General features: G+C 42.7%; 1 pseudogene; it reads right to left on the bottom strand.

Moving 5' to 3' along the window:
- Nucleotides 1-3974: 3974 nt before the first annotated feature.
- On the bottom strand, nt 3975-5762 carry LOC146177301 (uncharacterized; annotated as a pseudogene).
- Nucleotides 5763-6100: the final 338 nt, after the last annotated feature.

Genomic DNA, 6100 nt, shown 5'->3' with positions numbered 1-6100 from the left:
CCAGCCCTTATACATAGCATTCATTCATTACGAAAAAGCATTTGACTCAGTAGAAACATCGGCGGTGAGGCAGGCACTGCGAAATCAGGGTGTAGACGAGCCGTACGTGAAAGTGCTGGAAGATATATATAGTGGCTGCACAGCAACCATAGTTCTCCATAAAGAAAGTAACAAAAATCCCATAAAGAAAGGTGTTAGGCAAGGAGACACTATCTCCCCCGTACTATTCACAGCTTGCTTAGAGGAAGTATTCAGAGACTTGGAATGGGAGCAGTTAGGGATGAGGGTAGATGGAGAATACCTCAGTAATCTGCGATTTTCTGATGACATTGCCTTGCTAAGCAACTCGGGTGATGAGCTGCAAATAATGATTGATGACCTAGAAAAGATAAGAAGAAAGGTAGGCTTGAAAATCAATATGCAGAAGACTCACGTAATGTTCAACGGCCTAGGGAAGAAAGAGCAGTTTACATTAGGTAGCGAAGTACTGGAAGTAGTAGGCGAATACGTCTACTTAGGACAGGTAGTAACCGCAGATCCGGACCATGAAACGGAAATAACAAGAAGAATAAGATTGGGATGGAGCACGTTTGGCAAGCACTCGCTGATTATGAGTAGCAGCTTACCGGTATCGCTCAAGAGGAAAGTATACAACAGTTTCATTTCACCTGTACTCACCTATGGGGCTGAATTGTGGAGGCTAACCAAGAGAGTTCTACTTAAGTTGAGGACAACCCAGAGGGCTATGGAACAAAAATGGTAGGGGTAACATGAGAGATAGGAAGCGTGCAGAGGGGGTCAGAGAAATAACTCAACTTACCAACCTTCTAGTGGACATTAAGAAGAAATGGGCATGGGCAGGACATGCAGTGCGAAGAGAGGATAACCGATGATCGCTTAGGGTAACAAACTGTATTCCAAGAGAAGGAAAGCGTAGCAGGTGGCGGCAGAAAGTTAGGTGGGCAGATGAGGTTAAGAAGTTTTGGGTGGTCAAGTGGATGCAGCTAGCACAGAACCGGGTTGAGTGGAGAAATATGGGAGAGGCCTTCGCCCTGCAGTGGGTAGTCAGGCTGCTGCTGCTGCTGCTGCTGATGATGATGATACAAAATGTGCAGAGTGTAAGTTTGAAAAATTACAGTGGTATTGCACTTCCGTGCAATACATATGCTTTTCTTTCAATCGCATCATGCCATTTTCCTTTTCCAAGTAATCATCAAAATGCCCTCCTTACACTAATGGTCCTGTACCGGTGCCTCTAAGTACGTCATTTTAAGCAAAGTGGTTTGGTTTCCCTGCGGTAAGCAGTCTGGGCTGCAGCGAAGCCAGCCTTGCCTTTTATTTTCAAGTCTTCTACGGATCACAGTGTGGTCTTCATTTACTGCACAGTTGTCTTGCAATCGGTTCTGTTTGATTACTATATGTGCCTGCGTCTCCACAAACTTATTTACGGTTAGAAAAATCTTGTGTAGGCATCTCGAAATCTCCGTGCCTCATTCGGGTTATGTGGGCTTTTGAGGTCACGAAAGTATTCTTTTTTTCAGCCGGCGCAATTTAGGAACAGACTATGTAGCACTGTGATTTCAGCAACAGGGTTGCCTGATCTAGCACATTGCATGACCAATGCGTTCTAAGCCATTGAGGGTGCACTCAAATCATGAAAATTAGGGTTATGCATTCCCAATGAGAGGAAGTAGCTGTCAAAGCCGCTTCGAGTTACCTTGAAGTAGCAGGTATGCTCTCAGCATAGTCCCCTGTGCGCTGCTCATGTCAAGGACTTCGGGAGAGAATTACGAGCAAAACTCAGCAGGGCTTGCATTGAGCGGATCATTTTGAATAACTCGAAAGAGTTTTGTAAAGTCCGAGCTGTTTTTGTGGCCGACTCTTCAGTGTTTATATATGCATCGAGAGCTGCAGTGTGTTTACATTTGCCGTAGTTTCCCCTTACGGAGGTGCAACGAGCTTGCATAGTGTTTCTTGCAGCATTAAATTGTAAAAGGATTTGATAAGTAATTTATTCCTAGCACTCTATTACATTGACAGAAATAACCAATTCAGCTTCTTTTCATTCTTGTTATATATTCATTTTTATCACAGATGCAGTAATCAGTGAGTCAATCAGAACAAGAACCCAGCAAACCAAGGCTGTATTACTATATAGCTGAAGATGAAAAGAACGCACCACTAATACCGGAAATATGTCCAAATACAACGCTTCAAGGCCTTGGGTTGCACCAATAAAATGCAGTTTTCAATTGCAAACAAACTTTGCCACTGTTACACCAAACAAGGGCGCTCCGCTTAGAGGTGTGTATAGCAGTTAGGAATAATTACTTGCAATGGGAATTGCCTCAAACGAAACCTGCGTGCGAAAGAAAAGAACACGCAGAATCTTCCTTCGCGCCGCAATGTCTGATGTCGCACAGAGCCATGATGTCGTGGCAGTCCTCTTCCTGGGACGGTAATAGCTACCTTCCATCGGACAAGGCAATGAGCGAGTTCGACATAGCAAAATAATAATTGCCCATGCAAACTTCCTGTACGCAGTGACCAGCATCGACATGATTAAGCATGACCGACTTTCTCAACACTTGAGCAACAGCACCAGCAGCACAGCTATTTCAGGCCTCGGATAGGCTCGCGAAGCTACTAGCGCGCGCCACTATTTCAGCCTTTCGAGGCCGACTCCCTCTATAGCGCGAAGATTGCATTTTCAGAAGCAATTACGTAGCCAAAGACCGAAGCTCTCCCGACAATGCACGGAAAATTGCCGCCGTATGCATAGAGCGTGACGCAATGTAGAAATATAATACTTACTCTAACTGTAGATGCATATGCTTCATTGTTGACGAATGTTTACGAATGCAACATCCCTTCTAAAGAATGCATCGCAGTATACCACTCTTAGATAAAAGGTAGTATTTTTACTAACTTTAAGGTAGCAACTGCTTGTCACATATGTTACTACCTTGTTAGTAAGTGCAGTTAGCAATGGGAAGGTTAGTAACTGTTACTAACCTTCCTGTTGCTAACTTCAGTTACTAATAGGGTAGCAATCCAATGAGTTAGTAAGTGCAGTTAGTAACGGGTAAGTTAGTAAAAGTTACTAACCCTGCCGTTACTAACTTCAGTTGCTAAAAGGGCAGGAGCTGATTGAGCTAGTAATATGTATACATATAAAACTTTAAAATTCCTGCTGCTCACATCAGAACTGCCTCTTGAGCTGAATTACATGGATAGGGAGGGCCCCTTTTGCTCTGCAAGTAATAAGAATAACGAATATGTTTAACAAATCGGTAAAGTCAGTATTACATTTAGAATTTTACACATAGTCACATAATTGTAGTCCATTAATATACACAGACACTTCTGCTGATGTACATTTTGTACCAAGCCATACATATAACTACAATGGGTTCATATTCGGTACTTTGCATTTGGTGAGGAGTAAATTTTTTGCTCTATTCCGTTCTGCTGGAGAATTTCAGCATGCTACCGAATCAATTTATGCGCACACTTCTGAGTAGGTGCATCTCAAACGGCTGTACATATAAATTTTGTTCGCATAAAATATTTCATCATATCACCCCCGGCTTCCATTTCGCAAGCACAACACGCGTATTAATGTTGCACGTAAAAAATATCCTTCATGACATTTTTGCTAAATATCTGCATTTTCGCTGTGATATTCTAAACAAAAAAGGGAAATTTCCACTCCCATATAGCCCTAGCCGAAATGCCATGGATGTGGTATCTGCAGAAGGTGTTTTCACGTCACGCAAACTGAAAAATGAAAAATGAAAAAAAAAAACAGTTGCCTTTTTTTTACACAAGATACTCCAATCAACTCTCAGCAAATTAGTGCTCATTGTCATAAGAAGATTGGGCCAGTAGTTGGTTCCTGGATGTTGATCAGGAACTAAAATTTGCACTGTTTAAAAGCCAGGAAAAAATATACTCAAATAGTACAGGTCGGACTGAACTTTTATTTTTTCTCCAAATCTACATTATGCAGTCTTCTTCAAGCACTCTTCAATGCACGATATGGTGCGCAGTACTAACGGGGTCCTGGTGGATGTTTGAAGGCCACAAAAATGTTATAAAACAGCAAATGTGTTCTTGTTGTGGCTGCTGTACTTAATATCGAAAATCCAATCTATTTATATAACAGCTGCAATACCATCTTTAAGGTCAATGGCATCCACATTGAGTGCCTCAAAAGTGGCGACGATTTCTTTGGCTTCATGCAGCTACGAAGTCTCCAAAGAAAGAGCGGAATAGGTGTCCTGCGCCAATACCATGAGTCAAAATTAGTGCCAATTTTATGAGTAAACTATTGAAAGGATATTAAAGCAGTACACTTACCGGCCCTTTATGAAATCTGGGCTGCTCCTCAGAAGCATCGGCAATATGCGTAGAACACCAATCGTGAAGCAATCGGTCAACGAAAATTCTGTTATAGCACGGAGCAAGAATATGAACATGGAAAAAGTATAAATACACTTTTTGTGCCTCCTTCCAATTTTTCGAGATGTGCTTCTATCTCGGAGACTGTTTCTTTGGCACACCGTCGACCGCTGGCCAGCTCCAAGCACCGTGCTCCGTAGTGATTTATAAATGCCAACAACTTCGGTACCACATTTATGCCTGTCATTGCGGTGAACTCCTCATGAAGCTTGAATGAGAAAATGTTTCACTTAATTAATAAACTCAATATTTTTATCGATAATATTCAAAACATAAATCGAGACACAAAAGAAAACATCTGACAGAAGTCTGTCTGGTTGGGAAATTTACCTTAAGGTACATGTGACTAAGTAAACCCCGAAGTAAACCACGAGGTAGTAACAGAGACATAGTAGTAAACCCCAACAAAGTTCCTTAACCGAAAAACACGAAATTTCGAAGCGGACTTGGCTTCTTCTTGGTGTGACTCCAGGCGAGGCGCAGCTTGATTTTTTAGGCCCTTGTATTGACCACCTACGTGTTAATGGCCGTAAGCTATAGATGTATGGAGAGGGAAGGTCCCCAGAGAGCGATTAATGTTCCCCGTTGTTTGCTGAATATGCCACGACTCAGGTAAAAGCCCCCCGACCATATTAGTGTCATTGTCTTTTATAACCGTTCTATTGAAGTAGATTTTGTGACCCCCATCTGTTGCAGTGTTCGGACACCGCACTGGCTGACTATGCATTTGTCAAACGTCCGGTCTGTGTTGCTTCATGCTTTCCCCGAAGTTTTTCGTATGAAGGCGGGCAGACCGAGCAGAAGTTTTTTGTAGACCATGCTTTCAATATTTTCTTTAGGGTGGCGGTCCTTCGGCCGAGAGAGGAGACGTTCGATGCTGGTTGCCAGACCCTTCCCTCTTCGCACATCCATGGTTTGCGACCATTGGCGCGGAGGTCGTCAACACAACGGCTTAAAAAGCCAAGCTGTGCCTTGATTGTCACACAATGAAAGAGCCCAGTCGGCTTCAAACCGTCGTGTTTTTCTGTTAAGGAACTTAGATGGTGTTTTTCACCTGTACCCTGGATGAGGAAAATGTGCATTCATGCGAGAAAGAATTCGGAAAAGGAGTAAATGTAGCATCCTGCTCACCATTTCCACATTCGATAGAGCAGGGTACTTTTCGATAACTTCGGCTGTTGATGGCTGCGTATTTTTCATCAACCGCCTCCTTGATGCACTGGTCTGTTTCATCAAATCGGATAGCTTCGCGTTATAAGGAGAGGGCCGCTTGTTCTCTTTTTTCGTGAACTCCACGTGTTCATTAACGGTCAGTTCATCCTGCAGAATTGCTGTGTCTGGTGGGAGATTTGTAATCTGAAAAGAAACACCAAAATGAAGGACTGCAGGGCTGGAAATCTACATTTACACAAAAAGTGCAAGCCTAACATATACTGTCTTTAACGTTTCTTTGAATTACGTTGCATCTTTTCTGCTACTAGACATGCGTGACGAAGCCGTTTTCACCGCACTACTGGCCCAATCGCACTAGTCAGAACCAAAGTGATTGTGCAAAGTAACCCTATGCAAGGTAAGCCAATGCAAAAACAATCTAAGCAGTGTATTTTTTTCCTGTGTAAGCTATTCACAAAGGAAA

Source organism: Amblyomma maculatum, chromosome 10 (assembly GCF_055883805.1).
Source record: "Amblyomma maculatum isolate TAMU_Amacu chromosome 10, ASM5588380v1, whole genome shotgun sequence".
In the NCBI taxonomy this organism is placed as follows: domain Eukaryota; kingdom Metazoa; phylum Arthropoda; class Arachnida; order Ixodida; family Ixodidae; genus Amblyomma; species Amblyomma maculatum.
The sequence above is the reverse complement of the archived record's forward strand: the minus strand, read 5'-3'. Positions and strand labels throughout refer to the sequence as shown.